General features: G+C 47.9%; 1 protein-coding gene across 2 annotated transcripts in view; it reads left to right on the plus strand.

Moving 5' to 3' along the window:
* TCF7 (transcription factor 7) overlaps positions 1-27,896 on the plus strand; it is a gene marked incomplete at its 5' end in the record, with an annotated part of 1,449,389 nt that overhangs the window by 450,180 nt on the left and 971,313 nt on the right. The window lies entirely within an intron of this gene.

Raw genomic sequence — 27,896 nt, forward strand, 5'->3', positions numbered from 1 at the left:
CTAGACTGCGTGGTGTTGGAACGAGTGTGATGCCTAAGAGGACTGGTCCAGTGGTGGGTTCAGTAGTCTTGTCTAGTGAAAGGGGGACGCCTAAGGTAGTAACAGTGCTACAGTGCCTTTGACTGACAGGGTTGCAGTCGCTAAGTACGACCAACAGGAAATCAACCACGTGATGTAACATCGTGGGGCACCTCGAGAAAAAGAGGAGGAACCAGCAGAGAGTCTCAGCAAATGTGTCGAATCTTCCCGGGCTACTCTAGGCCCCAAACGTGAGACTAACAGCAAAGTAACATTCTTCTGCCCTTGACACCATGAACATGCCATAAGGAGGGACGAATGGGTAACAACTCGAAGGCGTAGGAGTAATCGGACTAACTGAGCCATGCGGCCCTACCTGCCTTCAAGATTGCTTGAATGGCATTAACCACGGTGATATAGTAAAGCGAGAATTGGTAGATTGAATGAGGGCAAATTCAGGCTCGGGTAGTGGACGACCAAAGAGCAGACAGATTAATGACAAGATGTTTATTGGAATATGCGCTGGTGGCTATCCCAATTGAGTTTGTGCGCCAGGGGGCTTAGAAGGCACATGGATGTGGCATGGGCCCGAAAGCATATGGAACAGACATGCAGTAGTCTGCAGGCGCTAAAATTACAGGCGCCTCCATTAAGGTTATTGCATAACTGAGCCAAATAAATGACGGGACGACCAAGCTTGTCCCTTAGGCTACGTTGAACAGGCTTACTAGCTCCCCCCTGAGGAACCAGGAAAGGAGGGATCGGCCTCCGAGGGGCACAGGTCGGCAGTATGAGAGGTGGAAGAGCAGACTGCCCAAGACGGCGGCACTAAGCCTGCAAAATAACTGAAAAAATAGTTCAGAGTCCAAGAGGCTCCAGTGAGAACAGACGTTAAACTGGGCCAAGGCTGCCACTGCTTGCTGATACAGACTTGTGGAAGTCGTAGAACAAGAAAACCCCCGTACTTGAGACCCAAGTCAACCACTACGAGAAGGTAAAAAAAAACCTAATACCTTCCGGCATTGCAGACGTGCGGAGCAGTCAACGTCCCTGTAGATGCCGAAGGCTAGGACAAAACCTGGTATGGAAGCTTGTTGAGTCTTGGGTCACTGGCCTTCGTCACGATGGCCAAAACCCCGTAATTGTACACCCAGTTTCCTACAACGTCTTGGGAGGCAACCAGTAAGGAAACCAGATACATATCCTTCCCCTCTAAGATGTCCTTGCGGAGGGCTGGGGGGACCATGTGTGCTGGGGTAAAGACTGGGGAAGCAGAAGTGGAGGAAAGGCGAGGCTGGGGGCCTACTCTGTCAGCTGTTAGGAGCGAGAGCCTGTAACGGCTTAGAGGGAGGTGAGACCATGTGGGATGGCCAGCGTTTCCAGTTTGGACAGTCTGTCACTGTTTGATTGTAGTGATCACGAGATGGTGACTAGCGTCCCATGTATGTCTGTCCTAGCCCCCCGAGTGCTGGTACCCAGTCCAGGATCCCCAGGATGTGCTGAGAGCCGTTCGCAGAATTCAGCCTTCTTGCCGTAGCTGAAAAAAGGGGGGTGCCCCTGTGGGGCAAAACAGACGAAATCCTGGGGATGGTCCAGGGTCTTAAAAGGGCCTGGCGTGGACAGTTCTCGGCATTCCCTGGGGGTACCAGTTCTCACTGGGGTGGTAGGCCTAGCGGGTGTGCCTGGGGGAGACGACCCTTCACCTACGTTGACAGCTTGAGACATGCTGAAAAGAGAAAATAACACACAGGAAAACTTGGTTAAACAAACACCGTTGAGCTAAAACAGAACTGGCTGGCTAACTAGTGCCGAGGCAAAAGCTGACTACCCCGTGACAGGTGAGGCCCTGCTAGTTGCCGAGTGGCAGGTGAGAGGCTCTATCTATGATTTGGGCGTGGGGCACGAGCCACTAGCGTGGTGGCGGGGGTTGGCCTCTCGGTGACGGTAAAAGATTAAAACGTGTGGCCGTGACAGGTGAGGCCCTAACTATGACCCCAAGAGAGGGGTGGATGCGAGGCACTAACTATGATTTGGCCCGAGGGCGAAAATCTCCGTGTTGAGATTGGGGAGTTGGCCTTGCAGGACCAGCTACCAGGGAGACTAAGGCCAGCAGCTAGCCCTAAATAGCCAGTTCTCTAACCCTATACGGGGGCTTGATGAAGGGGTAGTGCAACATACCAACGAAGAAGTAGTAGTAGTACACACGGTAGTAGCATAAGTAGTGTAGTAGTATAAATAGCGGTAATACATGCGGTAGCGATAGTATTAGTAGTCCTGTAGTGTAGCAGTGTATAGCCGTAGCACAGGCGGTAGTAACAGCGTTAGTGGTGATGAAAATAGTGTATAGCAGTAATATGGTAGAAATAGTATCAGCAGTGATGTAGCGTGGCCGTATAGTAGCGTCCACAGTAGTGACATGCGTGACGGCATGTATGGCAATAGTACACGTAAGGTAATGGTATTGGCAGCGCATCTGTAGGTGTAAGGCAGTAACGCGTGCGGTAGTAATTGATAATGTAGCAGTATATACCGCCATGGTGCACACAGTAATGGCATAGCAGTGTATCGGTACGCAGTTAGTTGTGGTATAACAGTATAGCCGTGTAGCTGTAACCAGTAGAACAAAGAAATAGGAGTGTAGCGGCACGTATAGCAATGTCCAAGAGGTAACAGTAGTGTAACAGTAACATTGCGGCAGTACCCAAAGTAAAATAGTATTTTAGAGTAGTATGCATAGTAACCACAGAATTTAGAGTAGCAATACCTATAGTAACAATAGTTTAGAGTAGCAATACTCAAAGCAAGTAGTATTAGCAGAGTAGCAGAACCCCTAGTACCAACAGTATTAAAGTAGCAGTACCCATAGTAACAATAGTATAAGAGTATCAACCCATAGCAAAAGTATTAGCAGTAGCAGTACCCCTAGTCACAATAGTATTAGAGTAGTACCCATGGTAACAAAGCAGTGTCCATAGGCAGGGCAACAGTACAAATAGTAAATGACAGCATAGAAGTACACAGCTAGTAACAGTGGTAAAGACAGAAAGTGTAGTAAGAAGCAGGGCCGTGGCTTGGTGCAGGCAAGGCAGAAACAAGACCCCCCCAGAAACCCTCATATGAAGCATGCCGTGGCCTGGTGCAGGCAAGGCAGAAACAAGACCCCCCAGAAACCCTCGTATGAAGCATGCTGTGGCCTGGTGCAGACAAGGCAGAAATCAAGCCCCCGCAGGAAACCCCCCCCCCCCCCCTCAGTGGTACCTGCCGCCCGGCGGCCGGATGGATGGACGGGCCGCCCCGAGCGGAGGATGATATTGCAGGAGGCTGGAGGCAAGCTGGAGTCAGGCCGGAGGGAAACGGCGGCGGTGGCGGCGGTGGCAGGGGTGTCAGCAGAGCCGGCTGTGTCAGCGGGAGTCGGTGTCAGCGGAGTCAGCGGGGGCTGCTGCACATCCTGCGGTGCTTGGAGGACCGGAAGTTCGGCTGTCCGGTGACGGCGTGTGATGCGGCAGGCAGGGAGGGGAGGAGCAGCGTCTTAAAGGCACGCTAGCTCCTCCCACAAATACAGGCCTGCGGCCTAACACATATACAGCCTGTGGGATGGCTTGATTGCTTTGCACATGATTTCAACGAACCATTGCTGTTGTGCTGCTCAGCGTACCTTTGAAATGTGTATGTGTGTGTATATATATATATATATATATATATATATATATATTTTTTTAGCAAAGACTCTGGAGAATAAAATGGCAGTCGTACAGTTCATTTAACATGGTTTTCTATGGGACACGTTCACATCTATGCTTTTTTTTCAGCCGCTGGGTATTTGGAAAGGGTCAAAGACTTTTTTTCCAACGCAAAACATTGAAACGTTGCTTTTGTTTATTTATTTATTTTTTGCTCTTTTGGTTCAATAGACTTCAATAAAGATGCTGCAGAAACATGTAGTGTGTTTTTGCCACAATTTGCATTTTTTTAACCTGGCCAACAAAAAATTGGCCAAAAAAAAAGCATAAAAATGCAATTCGCAGCAAAACCACAGGTGCAACAACACACAGCAAAAAGCACTGCAGAAATGGAAAAGCAAGCTTTTTTTTTTTCTTTAAATAAAAAATTTGATCGCCGAGCCTGATGATATTTACCAGATTCAACCTCTAATAATATATACAGTATGTCTCTTCTGTCTGTTATTCTCGGAGTGGATTGGCGATTTTGCTCCCTAACCATATAGTTAGTTTTTTTATATTTACCACTCCATATAGCTATTTAAGAATAAATTGCTTTTTTTTTAACTTTACAAATTAACTAAATTATACAACACACTTTTTTAAGGTTATTATCAGATTAATCAAAACAAGAATTGGCCAACTAAGCGATTATCAAAATAATCGTTAGTTGCAGCCCTAGTTCATTAACTAGTGTGATGGACAGAACACCTCCACCAATGTCAGACCATGCTGCTTACACTAATTGACAGCTTTTGTCTCTGGCAGCACGCACGCGATAGAGACGAGCGTAGACATTCAGCAAAGCAGAGGGAGGGGTTAGCCCTATTTATAACACAAGCCACTAGTAAAAGATCATTCAGCACTGGCAAGGCTTTGTGATTTATCTGCCGGTTCAGTGGATGTTACCTAGCAGCAGGCAGATTTCACTGCCCTGCCAACACTAACCATTTAATATTGTAAATGAACAGTCAGCACAGAGATAGCTGTGTGATAGATCTGCTAGCTGCTAGTAAGAATCCACTGCACCTGCAGATTGATCACACTGCCCACCAGCGCTGACTGAATACTAAACATAAGCACAGATAGGACTGTGTGATCTATCTGCTGGGTGCTAGTGCGGATCTACTACAGTGGCAGATAGATCATGCAGCACCACCAGTGCTGGCTCTTGTTAATAGTAAAAGATCAGTCAGTGCTAGTTTGGCTGTGCTATCTACCTGCCAGTGCAGTGGATGTTTACTAGTAGCTGGCAGATCTGTCCCATCAGAGCTGACTTGCACAGAATACAGAAATTACAATAATAAATGCTATTGGTAGTAAACATTCCCCTGCACTTGCAATGAATATTTTATAGAAGGATGGTCCTCTGATCTGTGCTGTAGCTCCTTTCTAGGAGCACCCATTAACTGGGCTTCAGCCTAGGTTTAAACTACAGCCAGCACCAACCAATATAAAAATATGCTTTTATTACATACAATGAATAGGACCCAGTCCTGCATACACTTTGTCATGTGGCAATATGTAAAGATGTTCAATACAGAGTTTGAGAAATGACTAATGTGTTTAATGTACCCTTTGCAGATCTGTATTATTGTTCATATTATTAAAAAATATCTAGCAAAGACATAAAACATAAAATAATAGTGTTGCGCAAAAATAAAAATCTATAAAAATAATAGTGTAAAATAAATAAATGTAGATGTGGAATACATGTGGGTCTCAGCCCTTAAGATGCGATAATATAGCCTATAATCATAGGACACTACATCATTTATAGAATCCAATGCTGAGAAATATATACAAATAATATTAAAGTGCGTGTCACAAGTATGTGCTAATAAGTTAAATATAGTACAATATTAAAAGGACAAAAAGTGCAGATGGATAGCTCTTCCAGGAAATCACCTCCCAAATTATCAGCAGATTTCACCGTAGTAGTAAGCGTACCATGGAAGTGAAAAGGCTCAAAATAGTGCTTATATCCTTCAAGACTTTTATTGAAATAGACATAAACTGATTCACTCACATGTTTTGATGCATCCATGTACCTTTAGATCGCCATTTAAACGTGGATTCAACAGCTTTTCAGATACCGTGGTGGTATAGTGGGAGATGCCGCGGCTGTGTGCTCTTCTTATCCTGACAGCCTGACAGTCTCACCGATGCTCGGCGAAGCGCTCCGTCTGTCCTTGCCCCTCCCCTATGAGTGACGACACAAGGGACCACGAGTCTTCCCCCTAAATGGCGATCTAAAGGTGCATGGATGCACCATAACATGTGAGTGAATCAGTTTATGTTTATTTCAATAAAAGTCTTGAAGGATATAAGCACTATTTTGAGCCTTTTCATTTCCATGGTACGCTTACTACTACGGTGAAATCTGCTGATAATTTGGGAGGTGATTTCCTGGAAGAGCTATCCATAGAGTATCCAGCATTTGGGTCTGATTGAATTTACCTTGAGGTGAGCGCCCAATCACAAGGGGGTGCACGGTTTAGCAAGGATCTGTGACACTCTGGTCACACACTCTGGCTGGGAACACTGCCACAATCAGATGGCCTGAGCACCTATAGAGGATTGGTGTTAAATCACCCTGCACTATTTATCACAACAGACTCTTTCTTTGTCAATTGATTTTTATATGCTATATGGATTAATATATGTACTTTAACACTGCCAGCACTCAACATCAATTGATTTTTATATTGCATGGACTTATTTATATATAATTTTAGCACTGGTATATAGTGTAACAATCTATTGATGGTTTGGCACTCTGCACTTTTTGTCCTTTTAATATTGTACTATATTTAACTTATTAGCACATACTTGTGACACGCACTTTAATATTATTTGTATATATTTCTCAGCATTGGATTCTATAAATGATGTAGTGTCCTATGATTATAGGCTATATTATCGCATCTCAAGGGCTGAGACCCACATGTATTCCACATCTACATTTATTTATTTTACACTATTATTTTTATTTTTGTGCAACACTATTATTTTATGTTTTTGGCACTGTGCACTTACTGAGAAGTGAAGTGTTTGCTGCATTATAAAAATCTGAGGTAGGGAGGTTGCTCGCAGGAAACCTTGTTATATAGCTAGCAAAGATATGTCCTTCCCAAAAAGGGTAAGGTTTGGAATATTACAAACATGCTAAAAAAACATTTTTTTAGTGGGCAACATGCTCAGGAGAGGAGTGCAGAGAGTATTGCAGTGGTAAGTATGTGCAAGGGAGGAGTACATAGGGTATGCCAGTGAAGAGTATGTATGCGAATGAAGTGCAGAAGGTTTGACAGCCAGGAAGAGGGAAATGGTATGCAGGAGAGGAATGTGCATGCTTATTGGTACATATCCATGTACAGAGTTAAGGGGTCTAGAGCAGTGTTCCTAAACCTTTTTTCTGTCAAGGCACCCTTTAAAATTATGCACAATGCGCGCGGCGCCGGGTCAGGACATGCACTGACCGAGCTCCGCACAGCCCGCCGTCTTCATAGCATATAATAGGCGGTTAGACCGGAGGAAAGAGTCACCGAACGGCAGCAGCTTACGGGGGAAAGGAGGATGCACAGGAGGAACACCGGAGCGGGCAAAAAAAAGTCTTCCACGCCGGCACAGCCCTCCAACAAGCAGCGTCTGTCCTCTCCTCGCCTGCCACAGCACACACAGCAACCCAAGATGGCCGCGACCCGCGGCTCGGCGACACGAGGCGGCCCGCTCCCAGCCAAGCCCAACATCACCAAACCACCAGCCTCGCCAACGTTGGGGACAGTCACCTCATCCCCCCACCGCACAGGACCCCCTCGCCAGCAGTCTCCAGGACAGAGGAGGTAGGGGATCCCTTCTCATCCCAGTCCCAAGAGGCCAGCACCCGGTCCCCACAGGCTGCATCCCATGGCTTCTCCCCATATCAGGCCTCACTAGATGGGGAAGTGGAGGGGGCATTGTCACCATCATCCTCTATGGACAGACAAATGGCGGATATTGCGGAATTAGCTTTGAGCCAAGGCAGCTCTGCAGCTTTACCTCCCCCCCAACCCTCATATTCAGGGGACTCTGTGCTCATAGCCAGATTCTCGGCCCTGCTACAGCAGGAACTCTCTAAGGCCTGTGCCACCATTGCTGCAGGGATGAAGGGGGACTTCCAAGAAATTGGAGACAGACTTGATTCCATTGAATCTAAAATGGACGGGACAGTTCAGAGAGTCAACCAAAACCACAGGCTAATAGTCACGCTCCAGGATCAATTAGTCGATGCCCAGGCTAAAATTGAGGATCTTGAAAACAGATCTCGCAGATATAACTTTCGAATTAGAGGACTTCCTGAGTCGGTCACTGATCTGGAACCAGCTATCCATACACTGATGACTGACCTCATTCCCGAAATTTCCCCTCACCACCTAGAGCTTGATCGCTTCCATCGGGCCCTGACAGCACCACGCTCGGATGGGTTACCACGGGATATCATTGTGAAACCCCATTTCTACAGGATCAAGGAAAAGGTCATGGCAGCTGCCCGCTACCGCAATGATGTCACCCTATTGGATCATCCAGTGCAGATATTCGCCGACATATCACAGGCGACTATACAAAAAAGACGCACTCTGAAACCGCTACTGACTCATCTGATAAATCGCCAGATCAAGTACCGCTGGTCCTACCCGTTCAGACTGTCTTTCTCATTTAAGGGTAGATCCTACTCATTCTCCAATTTTCATGAAGGCGAAGATGTCCTTCTGGGGCTGGGAATTATTTCACGAGAGCCCCCCCAGCCAGATCTCCGCGGGGCTCCTCGGAAGAGCCATCTCGACCACTGTCACCTTTGTGGTCACAGCCGGCCAAGAGGGGTAATGCTAAACAACGCACCCCGCCGTGAGATGATGCGGCCCATCTGCTCCACTCCATTTTACTTCTCTTTTGACGGGGGGCCAACCTGTTTTGTTCGTTCACGCCTTCACCTCCATTTTACATTTTGTTTTTTTGCCGAACTCTGTCTGTAGACTGTGCTGAGCGGACGCTGGTCTGCCAGCTCCCACTACACCAAAGAAATTTTTGATGCAAGCCCTCGCTGAGGACTCGGATTCCAGAACTCGAGGGTTCCTACTGTTTATGACAGCCGTTCCAGGTTTATTATGCTGTCTCTTGTTGATTGCACTTCAGGGGTCTCCGGTCCCTGCTGTTAAGACACGGACGCTATTACCTCCCCACCCTGGGGGATTCAAAGTTACAGTACCTGCTGGGATGGGAATGTTGGGGGGGGGGGGGGGGGTTTTCTCCTCTAGCTGCCGGTTGGCCATGTTGTGGTTGATCGGTGGCGGAGGGTTATCAGGGGATCTGCGGGTCTCCCATTGGATTTGACCGGTGATTTGAGAAGTTATGGTTTCACTATGTTTTCTTTTACAGTTACATGGTTCTATGGCATGGATTGAAGCGAGTCGGGTTGTTTCCGCATGCCACTTTCTGCGACCTTGCTCGCTGCTATGCGCAGTGAACAACCTTGCGCATATACATGGGGTGCTGGACCCCACAACCAGCTTAAACTGCATAAATTGTTGGTACTACTGGCATACCCTACGCCCCCCCCCCCCCTCCCGCCATATGGGCGGCGGGGGGGAAGGCGGGGGTCCTTCTGTTTTTTTGTGTTATTTTTTTTACTATACTGTCTCTCTTCTAACCCCTTTTTCTTTTTCCCCTCTGACATGGCGGCTACTCGACATCCAGGCCCCTTTGGCTCATTCCCGGAGGTGGGGAGGAAAGGCGGATCATCCATCATGACATTCAGGCGAGTACAACCTACCGAACCACAATGACGAACCCCTTGCCAAGTAACTTTAAAATTCTGACACATAATGTCCAGGGCCTTAACACACCGGTGAAGCGAACAAAAGCCTTTCAGTTTTACCATAAACAAGGAATCGATGTCCTCCTCTTACAGGAGACCCACTTCCCTCGCACTTCCGCACCCAAAAAGCTTAGCGCCAAATTTCCCATCTGTTACATGTCTAATAGCGAAGATAAGAAACGGGGGGTGGCGGTCTGTATAGCCAAGAGGGTCCCATTCACACCTAAAGAGGTGATCAGAGACAGGGAGGGAAGGTACCTAATGGTCCAGGGCAAAATAAATGAGCATGACGTAACCTTTGTCTCCTACTATGCTCCGAACGTGGGGCAAATTTAATTTTTCCAGGAAATGCTGAGCGTAGTGATGCCGCGCGCGACGGGACATGTAGTGTTTGGGGGTGACAGTAATGTCCCCTTGGACCAGGTCATGGATAGGTCGGATGCCTTGCGTGCCTCTCTGAAACATGCCCCGCGTCTGGGGGTTAAATTGGCTAGATTATTGCACTCCACAGGCTTGGTGGACGTGTGGAGGAATGATCATCCCACGACGCGCGATTTCACCCACTACTCTCATGCGCATAAGACGTATGCCCGAATAGACCACCTCTTTGCATTGTCGGCTCTCCTTCCGTTTGTACTAAAGACACAAATCATCCCCACCCCGTGGTCTGACCACTCCCCAGTAGTGATGACCGTCTCTGACTTGTGGACTAAACCTAAATTTTCCTCCTGGAGGCTCAATGCCTCCCTACTGAATGACCCCCTTATACTTAAGGAAGTGACCGATTGCTTACATCAATATTTTCTGGACAACCCATCGACTGATACATCCCCGGCCATAGTATGGGCGGCGCATAAAGCGACGATTAGAGGCAAGCTAATCCAGATTGCCTCCCGGAAAAAGAGGGAACGTGATGGGGAGATACTGCGTCAGGATGCGGAGCTGAGGGACCTCCTAAGGGAGCAGAAGAGGAATCCTGGGGTGGATATCAGACACAAAATTGACGCGGCACGGGTGGCCCTTAATTTTAGCTTGACCACCAAAGCGGAAAAGTCCATTCGCTGGTCGAGAAATCGCTATTACACACTGGGCGATAAACCGCACACACTTTTGGCTCGCAAGCTGGCCCCGAGACTCTATTCCCCAGCGCTACCAAAACTGAGGCTTCGGTCTGGTCTCCGGTCACAGGACCCCAAATTGGTGGTCAACGAATTTTATCACTTTTACACTAAGCTTTATTCCCAACCGCAGCCGCTCAGACAGTCCGCGGTAACGGCCTTTTTCCAGGACATCTCCCTCCCTAGCCTTTCCTCCCCCCATATGGAGATTATGGATAGGGAGTTCTCTACCACAGAAATATTGGCAGCAATCAAATCCATCAACCCTAATAAAGCGCCGGGACCGGACGGTTTCTCTGGCCATTATTATAAAAAATTTCACGAGACCCTGACCCCCCATCTTTGCTCCTACTTTAATTCTATTAGAACGGGAATCCCCATCCCGACATATGAAAATAATGCGTATATCCATGTGCTGCCGAAACCGGGCAAAGACCATGGGGACTGTCTCAATTACAGGCCGATATTGCTCATCAATGTCGACCTTAAAATTATGGCGAAGGTGCTGGCAACTAGGCTCAACACTTTTTTGGCGGAATATATACATCCTGACCAGGCCGGCTTTGTGCAGGGCCGACAGGCGCCCGACCAGACCCGGCGTGCGATAGACGTGATTTCAGCCCTCCAATCTAACTGGGATAACGTAGGCCCCAGAAAGGGCATGCTACTATCCCTCGATCTTCACAAGGCCTTTGATTCCCTGTCCTGGGAATATCTTTTACAGACACTGGAGCGCTTTGGCTTTGGACAACGCTTTTTATCTCTCGTCCGTACGTTATATAGTGACCCAGTCGCAAAATTGTCCATTAAGGGTTACGGATCCCCTTTCCTGAACATTAGGAGGGGTACTAGACAGGGGTGTCCTTTATCCCCGCTCTTATTTATCTTAGCTCTGGAACCATTAGCCATTAAATTGCGATCCAACCCGGATATTAAGGGCATACAATGTGGGGGGGGGGGGGGTGGAGCATAAGTGCGCCCTGTTTGCGGACGACATCTTGATGTACATTTCGGCCCCACTGATTTCTATCCCCAATTTACTTAAGGACATGGCGGAATTTGCGTCCATCTCAGGTCTCCAAATAAACCCCTCCAAATCTCGGGCTTTAAACCTAACACTAGATGATACTACCCTGTCTGCCCTCAGGGACAACTTTCCATTTGCCTGGCAAGAAAGGTCACTGCCATACCTTGGAATTCATCTCACGGCCTCAATAACTACCCTTTATGCATGTAACTACCCACCTTTATACAAAAAACTACGGGAAGATCTTGCAACTTGGTCTGCTAGCCCCCCGTCATGGTTCGGTAGGTTGAATTCGGTGAAAATGAACATATTGCCTAGATTGTTGTATCTGTTTCGCACTCTACCCATAATGCTTAATATGACTGATCTTAGTTTTTCAGGGGTCGGTCATCAGGTTTATATGGGGGGACAAAAGGCCCAGAGTCAATAGGCGGACTCTTTTTACCCCTAAACTCAGAGGGGGACTAGGGGTCCCGGAACTGAGCAAATATTATCATGCAGCTCAATTGGCCCAACTGGTACGCTTCCACTCCCGAGACCCTCTCCCGATTTGGATGCACATGGAGGTGGCCCACTTGGGGGTTCCGGTCCACCACGCGTTGTGGTTCAGAGCTAGGGACAGACCGGGGGTGCTCTGTCCTGCCCTCTCCCTCTCCCTGGGGGTTTGGGATAGGCTGTCGGGCAGGCACTCCTTTAAGTCCCTCCATGCTCCGCTAGCACCCCTACTGGGCAACCCTTTGTTTCCGCCGGGTCTAACCCCGGCAATGTTTGACTGGTGGACGAACAAGGGGCTTCTCAGGTTGGCAGATTTATGCGACCACCGGGGACTATTTACCAGGTCCGAACTGCAGGAGAAGTATTCCCTCCCTGAGGGGGAGTACTTTCGCTACGCCCAGATCTCCCATTTTGCAGCCTCCCTAAGGCGTAAGAGCGATATCACTACCTCCACACCAATGGAGTATCTTTGCCGCACACTAGATAAACAAAAAAGCTACATATCTACGATTTATAATATACTCCACGGTGATGACAGTAAACTACCATACATGTTACGCTGGGAGGAGGATCTGGGAGAGTCTCTGGACAGGGCGGAATGGAATACTTTAGCACAGTTTAACTCTAGATCCATACTTAATACTTCCCTGATAGAAGCAAACTTCAAGGTGTTTTTGCGTTGGTACATGGTTCCGGTCAGGCTGGCAGCGGCGGTGGGCACTGCATCCCCCAATTGCTTTCGGGGATGTGGCCAGGCGGGCACGGTGCTCCACACGTGGTGGGCTTGCCCGAAAGTCCGCCGCTTTTGGATCCGAGTCTACAATTTTGTTTACTCCTTGACTCAAGTCAACTTGACGAAGGACCCCCAAAATGCCCTTTTGGGTAAACCAGTGGAGGGGGCAACTAAAACCGCTAAGCGCCTCATTGCCTTTGTGTTCACAGCCGCTAAAATAGCCATAGCCCGCTCGTGGCGAACCCCTGGGGTGCCATTTGAGCTCTTGAAAGCCAAACTGACCTGGATCATGTTAAACGAACGGATGGTGGCAATTTTGAATGATAGGATGCGAATGTTTGATAAAACTTGGGACCCCTGGATAAGGTACCTGGCGGGCCCCTCATAGGGGTGGTCGGGCGCCTTGGTAGCCTTGGACGAGTTGTTGTTGGGGCAATTACCCCCGGTGGGGTGAACGGGGCCTGGGTGTCGACCCTCGACCCTCTACTTTTTCAATAGCCGCTGATGTTTCTTCCCTTTCTCTCACTCTTCCATTCCTGCTGCCCTCCCCCGCTGTTTCCTCCTTTTCCCCCAGTCTGGTCCCCCCTTTTTTTTTTTTTTTTCTCTTTTTCTTTTTCTCTTTTTTCTTTTTTCCTGGTATTTTCTGACAGTGCACGGACGACAGGCTGTGCCCCCCACTAGTGGAGGGCTTGGTATTGGGGTGGGGTTGGGGGTCGTCCCCTCCAGAAGGGTGCAGTAAGTTCCCGTAGGGGCGCCATTGGGGGGTCGGACCCGGACCGTCGGTCCTGTAGTGTGTAATGGCGGGGGCACTGTCTGTCCATGTGTCGCTATGCTTCCACACTGATGGATGGATGCCTAACTTCAGTTTACATTTTAGGTTACAGTCTCATTGACTACTCGTTTTTGATTTTGTGTTTTTTTTGCATTGGCACCATTGTATCTCCTGTTTTCTGAGATATTTACTGTATACATAAGAAGTAATTGAGCCATGTTGGCTCCTTGTGCACTGTTAAAACTTTCTTTCCAAAACTTCAATAAAAACATTGAAACATAAAATTATGCACAAGCTTGAGGCACTAAACGAATACTTTTACTTATTGCAGCAGCATCCAAACACATGGGCCACCCAACAAAAGGGGTAATTTATTTCTCTATATTTTCAAACTGGTACCGACTAGTATTTTAGCATTTTTCTACTCCCTTAGTTTCTCTCTCTCTCTCTCTCTCTGCTATGTGACCCCAGTGCTAACAGAGAGGGGTGGGGGCAAACAGGGATGTTGTGCAGGTGCTGATCGTCCTCGTTATCAACCAATGACATTTAGTTGTTAGGATGCCATTGGCTTGTCCGCATGGTGCCAGTGGTTTTAAATTGTAACTCCAGTTTAAAATCTCAATTTTTGGTTTCTATTAAGTAATCAGTCTAATTCTCTTTTTGCCCTTATAAAACCTGTGTTGTCTTTTTTCATTTTTCGCAACTGTTTTAGTTTAGCTGTAAATGTTTGTTTTAGTGAGTACATATTGAGTAGCTGAAAGTGGGTGGTCTTATGATGGTTCCTACCTGCAGTAACAGTGGACGTGTTCACTTCTTCTCTCCTACAAGTACCATGATGCTATGGGAAGCTGTTCTCTATATCTCTGTTGTGACTTTCTGGTTGGGCAGGGTCAGTCTTGAGTGCACGCTCTGAACTGTGTCTTTTTATGGCATTAACGCTTGATGCATTCCCATTGGGTGTGATTTTACAGCCCATTTATTTGTTGATGATGCAAATTACACCAGAATTCAGAAAAAGTAGTGCACACATGCCTCAGCAATTGACACTATGATTTGGTGCCCAGAAACACACTGTTTGTGATCTGCGTTTAGGATGTCATTAATATTACACTGGCCTATGAATGCAGATCGCGAGGGCAGTGCTTTGAACGCAGTGTAACTTTTCTACACTATGGTATGAACCAGCCCTAAGACCTGTATTTTCAATTACCCCAAACATTGAGGTAAAGGTACCCAAAAGAAAAATCCATCCATTTTTACTTTAGATGAAAAGCAGTTTAGCAAAGCGAATGATGATATGTAAAAGCTGACCATCAAAAGTGATCTTAGCAAAATATTGAAAAAATAAAGGTTTAAAAAAAAATAAAAATACGTTCAAAGAAAAGACCCAAAATATAATCAACACAAAAAAATAACACTTACATAGGCCGGTGTGCTGAGCAGTGTTGGGGGTAACTAGTTACAAAGTAACTGATTACAGTAACTACATTACTTTTTTTGGTAACAAAGTAAAGTAACTAGTTACAATACAAAATTGGTAACTACACTACTTTACTAGGCTATAGGAGGTAACTACACTACTTTACTAGGCTATAGGAACGCGCTTTCCTGCGTTACCCAAGCCGTGCAATAAAATTGTTATTTCGAAGAATAGAGAGGGATGAAGTTTATGACTTTTTGTTGCACTTTGTTTTACTCTGTTTTTTCAGGTTTTGTTCTCATGTTTGCCAAAGCCTGTGTTTATACAATAAACTCTATGCAGAAAGAGTGTCATGTATCTTCTTCTACACGGTCAATTAAGAAAGAGGAAAGTAAAGTAATAAGTAGTGAAGTTACTTTTCAAATGCAGTAACTAATAAAGTAATCTCATTACAATTTACAGAAGTAACTAGTAACTAGTTACATTTTTTGAGTAACTACCCCAACTGAGTATGCCTGGGCCCACCCTAATAAACCCATGCACCAGGGCCACTGAAGGCAGTACAGTTGGCCCTCCTATACCAGGTCCGAGTCCTTTCCATTCAAAAGGGGAGAATGGGCACCTGCTGAGCAGGAAGACCAGCTGTACTGCCTTAATGCAGACTCCAATCCTCTTGTTCCTCCCCCTGCAGCAGTGCCAGCTTCTCCCCACCTTCCAGCTGGGGGATCAGGGGGGAAGGGGCTGGTAAATATACATTTCTTCCTGTTGCAAATGTTTACAGTCAGAGATCAGTAATGATCGCCCCTGTGTCCATCATTGAAGCATAGTAAACTGTTTACAATGCTTCAGTTTGCAAATGAATAGGAAGCCTGTAATTGCTTCCTATTTACTGTTGGCTTCTCCTCATCTTCCTCTCTCCAGCTGCGCTGCAAGGGGATCAGGGGGGGAAGGGGAGGGGGGATTCTAGTAGTGCTGCGGGAGAGGGGGGGGGTGTGACCAGGGAACACACAGGAAACAACCTGGATACAGGGCCAGTACAAGGATTTTTGTCTAGAAAGTCGAAGGTGCATTTTGCAGCTCCCTGTTCACCACCCCCATCCTCCTGCCAAACCTGCCACACACAGTAACGCCTTCTGTATTAGACTGCCTCAATCTGGGTGAGGGAGCACAGGGGCACCTTCAGCCTGGGGGGGGGAGTGTTAAAGTTAGTAGCAGATTTGAATAAACTGACAAACTGAAACAAGACTCAAGCTAACACTTTATAATTAGTTACAGTATAAATTTTTTTTTTTTCCTTTTTAGGATAAAGGTTTTACATATAAAAAAAAATGTGTGTGTGTGTCACTATATATATATATATATAGTGACAGGAAGTCAGGTAAATCTGTGGGTGTTGTCAGAGACGGGAGATACATTTCTGCCTTGTTTAGACAATTCACCAATTACTATCAGGTGTCGGCTGCAGAGGTAGCCAGAAAGGTTTAGGGACGTTGGAAAGCTTCATCTATTCAGAATGAGGCAATTAAGGCCTCTATAAGTTATCCAGAGGATGACTACTGATTGCTGCCTCCTGAGGCTTTTTGCGTTAAGGAGAGCAGTGAGCTGAGAGACTTCTGAAGGTGAGGTGGTGTTGACTTTTTCTGTGTGAAAGGAAAACAAATGGACTATTGGTTTTCTGCTGTATGACCAGCAGTGTCTGCCCAGCAGTAGGTTGGGACAGACTCCATAGGTAGGTTCCTGTGTTGTGAAGGTAGACACCCCAAGTGGCCAGGGTTTATTTTATGTTTGTTTGATTTATGCTGTTTGGATGCTTGCACTTGTTTCCAGCAAATTGGAAGAATAAACCATAGACCGTTGTTTTCAACCACTCCTCGGCTGTCTCTCTATGTATCGAACCCACCCAAGGGGTCACCCACACCTGCTACCGAGCCAACCCCTTACAATATATATATATATATATATATATATATATATATATATATATATATATATATATAATCTGATCATTGTAAGCACTCCTGTCAGTGGGAGAGGGTTTATCATATTCCCTCTAACTGCTACCCTGCTAAAATGCCTGACTTACTAGCCAGATCATCAGATGAAGATAAAAGAAAGTCTAAACAAGAAAATGAATACAGCCATCCCATCTAAGGGGGGGGGGGTGGCAGTGTGATGGGAGGGGGGTAGTGTGATGGGAGGGGCCAGTGCGGCTGGAGAGTGTGGCAATGTTACAGGGGGGGGGCAGTGGATGGCAGTATGGGGGCAGAGTGACCGGAGGGAGGTAGTGTGATGGGGGGGGGCAGAGTGACAGGAGGGAGGTAGTGTGATGGGAGGGAGGGCAGTGTGATGGGAGGGGGGCAGTATGTGGGGGGGGTAGTGTGATGAAATGGATAGCAGAGTGACAGGAGGGAGGTAGTGTGATGGGAGTGGGGCAAGGTGACGGGAGGGGGAGCAGTGGAGGGCAGTATGAGGGGACAGCATAACGGGAGGTGGGCAGTATGAGGGGGAGCAGAGTAACCGTCTTAGGTCAAGAAGCAGGAGTCGGGGGGAGGGAGGAGGTGGTCCTAGGTACGGATGACTACTTGTCACTTGTCAACATAATGAATACAGCTAGCACCAGGCTGGATCGGAGGGTTGGAGGGGCGGCATACAGGAGAATTATTTTGACACATAGTGGGGTGAATTTTTGCACATGCTGGAAAATTAATAAACAGAGGTGCTGTAACATACCTGGTGAGTCTGAAGCACAGAGGTGGATACAGTTCTGGCTCGGGAGCCCTGGTAAGGCAACAGGGAACGCCAGAGCAGAGTGGCTGTAAAGTTTTCTTCCAGCAGATGCAGACATGCGTTGCGATGTGCAGAGAAGACAGGTGGGATGCACACAGGTGGAAGGATCAGGGTGGAGGCAGGCACGGTTTAACTGGTGCTGATGCGGAAATGCAAGCGAAGACCAGGTCCAAGTTGGCAACGTTCAAGCAGATAGACTACAGTGAGTAGTCAGGAACCAGGCCGGGGTCGGTAACGGCAAGGCAGATCTTCCAGGGGAGCAGGCAGAAGAGTAGTAAAGAAGCAAGCCAGGGGTTGGTACGGGCAGCGATCAGGCAGAGTCAGGTACAGCAGAGGTCGACAACAGAGGATCAAACACAGGTACAGATGCTCAGGAGCAGATTAAACCAAAGTTACTGAGACCATGACAAACGCAGTTTAAATAGCCCACCTGGGGCCAATGCACACTCGTGCACCAGCTTAGAGTTCTTAGGTTACTGTACATACAAGAATGCAAACGTTTTCCCTGAGAGGTGTTTTGCAAATATCTATAAGATTAAATAAGAAATGGATGTGCTTTAATTATGGCATTATGCAATTTGGTTACACAATTGTTTTAAGATTTGTTAGCTACATATTTTTGTATAATTTTGTTGCATTTGGTTTCACATTTACTCTATAAGATAACAGTATATATATATATACAGTGGCATAGCGTGGGGGGTGCAGGGGGGGCCGGCCGCACCGGGCGCAACATCTGGGGGGCGCATCCGCAGTGTCACTCTGTCTGTCTGACTCTGACATACACAGTTCACACACTGTCTGTGGCTGCCTCCATCTTTAGGCTGGGAGATGTCCAGCGCGGCCGCCCTATGGCTGAAAATGGCGGGTCGGACGGGGCTGGACTGTGCCTCACCTGTCCATTGGTGTAGGGTGGGGTGGCGTTGCAAGCCAAGCCCTGCCTATGCCACCTCTCCTCACTACTCAAGTCAGTTTAGTAGCAAGTTAGTCAGCAGCCTGGCGCTGTCACAGAGTGGGTTTTTTTTAATCACCTGATTAGAGCCAGAGGCTCTAATAGGCTTCAAAAAGGGTGGACCCGGGGCGCAGAGCAGTGCGCCCCGAGCCCACCCATTGTGTGACAATAGCGAATGAAAATTCGCAATTTTCACAACGATCCTCCTCCTTGCTAATCAGGAATGTGCGGTTTTGCCGTGAGCAAAACTCATCTTGTGAACTTGTCACCCAAAAGAAGCTTCTTCCCCTTTTTGGGTGACAAGCTTCACGCAATGAGATTTGCCACAAAACTACTCCGTGTTTAAGGTGTCATTGTAAATGACGCCTAAACCTGCATTTTGAGATTCAAGTGTGTTTTGAGATTGCTGGCTACACTAAAAAAAAAAAAAAGTCTCCTAACTTTTTTTTATCTGGCTCCTAGATTCAAAGCAAATTTGTCAAGCCCTGGTCTGGTTTATAGAATGTACCACATAGCAAAAGGGGCAGACGGAAGAATCTAACATACTGTAGAGCACAGAATACGGAATGGGGCACATAACCTAAATATGTATCTTACAGTAATATCATTTTTTAATGCATTATATGCAAAAGTAGTAGTTTATTTTCTCTCACTAGCACTAGTTACTCTCTCACTATCACTAGTTAGTCAGGGATTCCTTTCCTGGAGGACTACAAGTGACTGCAGAGCTGGGCCTCGGACTGGGTATCATAGATCCTTATGGAGTCCCAACCTGCCAATGAGCGTCGCAGGTTACTGGTACGCCCAGGCCTTGCAACAACAGTGCCCCTCCGAATGGGGACGAGCCTGCGGAGCTGCGTCTTCGCTGAGGGTGTCTCAACCCGGATCGCCCGCGTGTTGCCAGCATCCCTCCTTGGCTGACGGCACCCCCACTGAGGGTGGGAGGTCTCCCGTATCTGATCGGTGCCCACTTCCTGGACTGGTGAGTACTGATACCCCCTTGTCCCTGGGGACTTTCGGGGGATTGTGGGCCCACTCTTGGGGGATAGCAGGGCTGGTGGTCTCTGTAGGATCCCCCTTCTGGCCGGGTTGTAGGTTTTCTCCCTCCCTCCCTGCTCCCGCTGGGGGCGCTGTATGGGGTAATTGTAGTTCTTGGGGGGGTGGGTGCTCCATAACTCGGGGGTCTCCCTGGGGTCCCTGATGATGGCCAGAATGTGATTGTACACTTTTTTTGCCGCTGTTTGGAGCAGCCGCCGTGTTTATGGTGGGCAGATTGCTAGGCTCTGTGTGAGGACAGCAGCCATTTTAGGATTCTGCACATGCTCCCGATCGGGCGCCATCTTGGATGTGGGCAAATGCCTAGTAAGAGCAAGCGGCCATTTTCCCTGTGACATTTTACATTGAGTTTCAATAGGCACCTTTTGTCTGGTCTCGAGGGCTGGGCCTCTAGCGGTATGAGGTCACTTCCTTCTTCACACATCTCCTGTGTAAAAATGTGCTGACAGGCTGGGGGATTTTTGTTAATTCTGTCATTTTTTTACTTGTTGCTGGTGTGTTTTCTGAGGGGGCACTTTTAGTAAGTGCAGATTGCTGGGGGGGGGGGGGGGCCTTGGGAACCGCCGATTTAAAGGGCCAACGTCCCTTTTAATTTTTATGGCAAAAATTGACTCCCGGGCCAGCAAATCCCCTGCAGGTCTGGTGGGGGCTTCGGGTCCACTCCGCAGCCTCTGCCATGACCTCTATATCTGCTGTTCTTGCAACTTTGGCGTCCCAGGTGGATCTGCTGATGTTGGAACGGTCATCCAAAAAACGACCTGTGCCCTCCCAGTCCTCTGACTCTGAGCCAACAGTTGGTTGCCATGGACAATGGTCCCCCTGAGGGGTCCCGGTCTTCCGCTTCTGAGGGGGAGGAGGAGGAGGCATCTTCCTCCTCGGTAGCGCGGGTACACGTGCTACGATGGATTTTCCCATTAGCGACGTTAAAATTAAACTCTCTATCTTGACGATGAGCCGTCTCAGTCAAGTCAGCGGTCTTCTTTTGGGGTTTCAAAGGGCCAAGAAGTCAGGTCAGGCTTTTTCCCTGCCCTGTGGAATTTCATGGGAGTGTGAAAAACCAGTGGCGGTGCATAGGCACATGTTGGTGGTGCCTAAGCGTTTTTTCCCTCCGCTATCCAATTTTGAGGGGGGGGGGGCAAACGTTGAACGGTGTCCCCAAAAATGTGGATCACGCTGTGTCTAGGCTGTATAAGTCCACTTTGATGCCAGTAGAGGATTCCTCTGTATTCAGGGATCCGTCAGATGGGCGCGTGGAAGCACTCGCCCGCCACGTTTCTTTGGTGGAAGTTTCCCTGTTAAACCTGTTTTTTGCCTCGGTGATGGCCTATCAGGCTCTCGCGGCATGATCCAAGGTGCTTCGCAGCACTCTGGTGGCGGAGTCGACCTTTCCGCCTGCCATGGTGGATTGCACCCAGACTGGGATGTCCTTGTGCGATGCAGCCTTGGACGAGGCCCCGTTGGTCTCCCGATTGTCCGCGGTAGGGGTCGCGATCCGCCGCATCACCTGGTTGAAGAGCTGGTCGGCTGACCACACGTCCAAAAAGACGGTTTCTGAGGTCCCCTATGTGGGGGTCATCTTTTTGGGAATACTCTAGATGAGTTAATTAAGGGGCTCACTGGTAGGTAAGAGTACTTTGTTGCCCCAGGTCTCTAAGGGTATGCCCCCCCGCACTCGGCGGGGCCCTCCTTCAAGACTCAACGTAATTCCTTTCGTGCCTTGGGACGCAGGAGAAGGGTAGACCCTTTCGACCTCCCGGTGGCCACAAGAAGCTGTGGACGGGAAAGCCAAAAGCCGGTCAGTCTGGCTCGGCGGCCCAGTCTACCTCTTCCTGAAGGGACGACCTCACCTGTTGTCTGGGTAGGGGGACGTCTGCATTGCTTTCGGGAGCCCTGGTTGTCCGGCATTAAGGACAGGTGGGTTCACAAGCGGATTTGTTCGAGTTCGATCTCGCCCCGCAGACAGGTTCTTACCGTCCAATCTCCAGCTGTTCCCCGATCATCTCGGGGATCTTATGGGGGCAGTGCATGATATGCTTGCCCAAGGAGTCTTTGTACCCGTTCCTCCATGGGATAAGTTTCGTGGGTTTTACTCCAACCTGTTCACGGTGCCCAGAAAAGAGGCACGGTGTGTCCGGTTCTGCATTTGATGTCTCTAAACCGCTTTGTGCGGGTACAGAAGTTCAGGATGGACTCCATCCGGTCGGTGGTGGCATCGTTGATGCCCGGAGTCTTCCTGGCTTCCATCGATTTGCACATTCCCAGGTTTTTCACCAAGATATTGGCTCCGATTCTAGCCTTGCTGCGTTTATGGGGCATTGCGATCCTCGGTTGCCTAGACGACCTTTTGTAAGGTCAAACTCATGTGTGACCTTGGCGAGCACTCTGGCCTTGTCGGTTCAGACACTCCAGGAGTTCGGGTGGACCATCAATTTTCAGAAGTACCTAGGGATGGTCCTTGACTCTGCTCAAGCTCGGGTCTTCCTTCCGGTGGACAAACTTGGGACTCTGCGGAATGAGATCAGGTCTCTCAGGACAACGATCTCTCCTCCTTGCGGACCTGCATGCGGGTTCTGGCACTGATGTTTTCGGCCTTCAAAACAGTTCTGTTTGTTCAATTTCACCCCAGGACTCTGCAAGCAGAGATCCTGGACAGGTGGAACAGGACGCCTCAGTCCTTGGAGAGGCGGATGTCATTGAGTCGCCCGGTATGGTCGGCTCTCTTGTGGTGGCTCCGGTCGCCATCCTTGGCACAGGGCCAGACCTTCCGGCCTCTATTGCGGTCGATTCTCACCACGGTTGCCAGCCTGTCGGGCTGGGGCGGAGTTCTGGGCGCACTTTGTGCCCAGGGGACGTGGTCGGCGGGGGAGACTTCGCTACCGATCAACGTCTTGGAGCTCCGAGCGATCATACTTTTTCTGTTCCGGTGGTCATCTCTACTTCAGGGGTGTCCGGTCCGGGTACAATGCCACAGCTGTGGCTTATATCAATTACCAAGGGGGCACCAGGAGTGCCCGGGCGGCTAAGGAAGTGCCTGAGATTCTATCATGGGCTCAATCACATGTACGGTGATCTCGGCTGTTCACATTCCGGGTCTGCACAACTGGCAGGTGGCCTATCTGAGTCGCCAGACCTTGGACCAAAGGGAATGGTCCCTGCATCCGGAGGTATTTCGCCTCCTGTGCACCCGGTGGGGGACCCCGGACGTGGATCTGTTCGCGTCCCATCTCAACAGTAAGGTGGATAGCTTCGTGGCCAGAACTTGCGATCCTCTGGCGGTCGCCGCATACGACGCGGACGCCGCAGACGCGTTGATGGTGCTTTGGCATCACTCTCGGCAGATGTATGCTTTTCCTCCAATTCCACTTTTGTCCAGGTTCCTTTGCAGGTTGGCGTCAGAATGGATGTTAGTCATTCTCGTGGCCCCGGACTGGCCTCGACTTCTGTCTCGAGGACCGATCTTCCATCCTGCTTTACAATCTCTGGCTTTAACGGCATGGCTGTTAAAAGCCGGGTCTTGAGGGATAGGATAGAAGTCTTCCACAGGCAGTCATCCCTACCTTGTTAGAGGCTCGAAAAGCGACTTCTAGGAAGTTTTATCACCGCACCTGGAAAGCGTATATCGCTTAGTGGGAAGCGCATGGTTTTCATCCTCGCTGCTTCTCGGTGGTGAAGGTTTTGGCCTTCCTGCAGAAGGGCGTGGTTCAGCGTCTGGCGCGGACTATGGTCAAGGGTCAGTTGTCGTGCCTTGGCCATCTGTTTTTTTTTTTTCGACGACCTTTGGCGTTGCATTCCTTGGTCCGCACCTTCATTCAATGGGTGCGGCATTTGGCTCTCCCGAGGAGAACTCCCTTACCTCTCTGAGATCTGAATTTGGTTTTGTCTCCCTTCGAGATCAGAGAGATTCCTTTGTCTGTGTTGTCCCAAAAGGTTTCCTTTTTGGTGGCCATCTCGTCGGCTCGAGGAGTGTATGAGTTAGCAGCCTGGTCCTGCCGCTCTCCTTCTCTGGTATTTCATAGAGATGAGGTGGTTCTGCAACCGAACCAGTCTTTTCTTCCCAAGGTGGTTTCTTCGTTCCACCTCAATGAAGCTATCATGTTGCCTTCGCTGTGTGCGCAGCCCAAGCATCCTAAGGGATTTGCCTTGCATTCCCGGGATGTGGCCCCGGCGGTCAAGATTTACCTCTCCGCCATGGAGTCTGTTCGACAGTCTGATTCTCTATTTGTTCTTCCTGAGGGACCTCAGAAGGGATCGGCCGGCGACCTTTTCTAAGTGGATCAGACAGACTATTGTTCAGGCCTATGCCGTTAAGGGTAGGATTTCTCCTTTTCCAGTAAAAAGGCCACTTGAGCCGTTAGTGCCTCTTGGGCTTTTCGCCATCAGGCTTCTGTGGCTCAGGTGTGCAAGACGGCGACTTTGTCGCCTGTGCGCACTTTCACAAAGTTTTTGCAAACTTGATGTTTTTTGGCATCTTCAGATGCTTCTTTTGACCGCACAGTTTTGAAGGCGGCGGTTGTTTTCAGGGGGTATTATTTTTAGTGTCCCTCCTTCTTGGGGTGTTTTTTTTTTTTGTTATTCTGGGTTTGTTTCCAGTTTTTTTCCTGTGGGCTCAGGTTGTTACTGGCCTGGCTGTTTGCGTTACCTTCTGAGTTGGTTGTGTTATTTCCCACCCCTCATACCTGCACTGCTTTGGGACGTCCCATTAGTGAAGGCTAGTACCATTGGGCGGCGATGGACGTAAGAGAAAATAGAATTTTTGTAAGAACTTACCGTAAAATTATTTTTTCTGAGTCCTCTGACAGTCGCCGCTCCCACCCCTCTGTTTTTTTTTTTGATCTGGGGGTTGTTGCCTTCCGGTACTGCTTTCTACAAACGGAGGTAATATCAGATTGGGTTCAGGATAATGACTGAGGGATGGCCCCCTAGTGGCGTGCCGAGGTATAAAAGCTTTTTGTATTAACCTGGATAGTTATCTGCCTAGCCTTGCTCCTGCAGAGGGCGCCATTAGTGAAGGCTAATACCATCTGGCGGCGACTGTCAGAGGAATTGTAAGGTAAGTTCTTACAAAAATTCTATTTTTCACACCCCTGCCAATGGAAACTTGCTAAGTTAATAATCTTCCACAGGAGCTGGGCAGGGCTGGGGTGGAAAACCCAGGGAGAAGTGCCAAGCTACCAGAGAGAGCTAGGTTGAGCAGTGGGTATCTGTCTGTGTTTGGTGTTGAAGACATTTAAGAGACATGGGGCTGGTGAGCCTAGGGCAGCTTTCCCATTTGCCTCTTATCATTAAAGCAGCTGTGAGAAAGTTATGGACATTACAGTTAACCCCTTTAACTCAAATAGTGATTACTGATCCTTCCATACAGTATTTAGTACAAAATCAATTCAAAATATGGTTATAGCCATACAGGGTACAGTGCCTTAAAGTATTCACCCCCTTGACTTTTTACCTATTTTGTTACATTACAGCCTTAAGTTCAATGTTTTGTTAATCTGAATTTTATGTGATGGATCAGAACACAATAGTCTAAGTTGGTGAAGTGAAATGAGAAAAATATATATATAAAACTATTTTTTAGAAATGGAAAACAGAAAATTGGAATGTGCGTATGTATTCACCCCCTTTTTTATGAAGCCCATAAAAAGCTCTGGTGCAAGCAATTACCTCCAGAAGTCACATAATTTAGTGAAATTATGTCCACCTGTGTGCAATCTAAGGATCACATGATCTGTCATTACATATACACGCCTATTTTGAAAGGCCCCAGAGGCTGCAACACCTAAGCAAGAGGCACCACTAACCAAACACTGGCATGAAGACCAAAGAATTCTCCAAACAAGTAAGGGACAATGTTTTGAAGTACAAGTCAGGGTTAGGTTATAAAAATATATCCAAATCTTTGATGATTCCCAGGAGCACCATCAAATCTATCGTAACCAAATGGAAAGATCATGGCACAACCGCAAACCTGCCAAGAGACAGCCACGCACCAAAACTCACGGACCGGGCAAGGAGGGCATTAATCAGAGAGGCAGCACAGAGACCTAAGGTAACCCTGGAGGAGCTGCAGAGTTCCACAGCAGAGACTGGAGTATCTGTACATAGGAGGACAATAAGCCGTACGCTCCATTGAGTTGGGCTTTATGGCAGAGTGGCCAGATGAAAGCCATTACTTTCAGCAAAAAAACAAAATGGCACATTTTGAGTTTGCGAAAGGGCATGTGGGAGACTCCCAAAATGTATGGAGGAAGGTGCTCTGGTCTGATGAGACTAAAATTGAACTTTTCAGCCATCAAAGTAAATGCTATGTCTGTCGCAAACCTAACACATCACATCACCCAAAGAACACTATGCCCACAGTGAAACATGGTGGTGGCAGCAGCATGCTGTGGGGATGTTTTTCAGCAGCCGGGACTGGGAAACTTGAGGAAAGATGGATGGTGCTAAATACAGGGATATTCTTGAGCAAAACCTGTACCACTCTGTGCCTGATTAGAGGCTAGGACAGAGGTTCTCCTTCCAGCAGGACAATGACCCCAAACACACTAAAGCAACACTTGAGAGGTTTAAGGGGAACATGTAAATGTGTTGGAATGGCCTAGTCCAAGCCCAGACCTGAATCCAATAGAAAATCTGTGGTCAGATTTAGATTGCTGTTCACAAGCGCAAACCATCCAACTTGACTGAGCTGGAGCAGTTTTGCAAGGAGGAATGGGTAAGATGTGGCAAGCTCATAGAGTTTTATCCAAAGCGACTAGGAGCTGTGATTTGCCACAAAAGGAGGCTCTACAAAGTATTGACTTTAGGGAGGTAAATAGTTATGTTTTTCTGTTATTTTGTCATATTGTTTGCTTCACAAAAAAAAAAAAAAAAAAAATCTTCAATGTTTTGGGCATGTTCTATAAATTAAATGATGCAAATCCTCAAACAATCCATGTTAATTCCATGTTGTGAGGCAACAAAACATGAAAAATGCAGAGGGGGGTGAATACTTTTGCAATACACTGTAAATGACAGGAGTAGAGAACTGCACCATATAATGTGTTTGACACACTTTTAAAAATCCAACTAATTTTAAAGCAGCAGCATGGAAGCTTTTCTCCCTACACTGGTTTTTCAGAGAGGGGGGGGGGGGGAAGCATCCATCCAATGAAATTCAAGCAGGTTATTCCAGTACAGTGTAGATAGTGCAGTGCTTTGTAATGTGAAAGAAAAAAAATGGTTCAGTGGAGAAAAAAAAACACTCTTGAACCAGGGTCCGTAGAGTGGAAACTCAATTTGTGATACACTGAGTAACCAGTTCAACTCTTTGGACATCCAAACAGTGAACCTTTAATCACAAGCTGATGACTGCAGTTAGTCATAAGTGGATTTTGTTTAGCAGGCTTCCGGGTTGAAAGTGAAAGAGATTGGGCAGCTCCATAGCTACCGATCACTTTCTCAGAGCCAGAAGCACAGTGTCGCCCCCTCTCCTCCCGTGGTTTACAGGCTCTTCCACTTATACCGGAACCCAGGAACACAACCATTAACAAGGGAAGAGATATCGCTGTGAGACAGAGGCAAATCCATGCCTCGATCTTGCATGCATACCATGAAACTGGAAGTGATGTCACTTCCGGTCACATATCCACCATTTCCTGGCAAGTACAGCTAGGGGGACACATCCTGACCAAGCCGATCTGTGCTGGGTTAGATGGTGTGAAGGGCAGAGGAGACATTTGGGGTCTGTTAGACCCCTAATCTCTACAAATAGAATACCTGTCACCTGCCCAATGCTATCAAATAGGGGTTTATTAACCCCTTGTGATAGCAATCAAGTAAAAATAAAAACATGGGAATCTAATGCTGAATGCCCAGAGCTGTACTACAAAGCTCACCAATTGTTAGTGGTCATAGAAGAAGCAACGTAGTAGAAAGGCGGTTCCAAGCCATGCTCTCAAGAGTTGCC

Source organism: Pelophylax lessonae (assembly GCF_965119305.1).
Source record: "Pelophylax lessonae genome assembly, chromosome: 4".
Taxonomy (NCBI): Eukaryota; Metazoa; Chordata; class Amphibia; order Anura; family Ranidae; genus Pelophylax; species Pelophylax lessonae.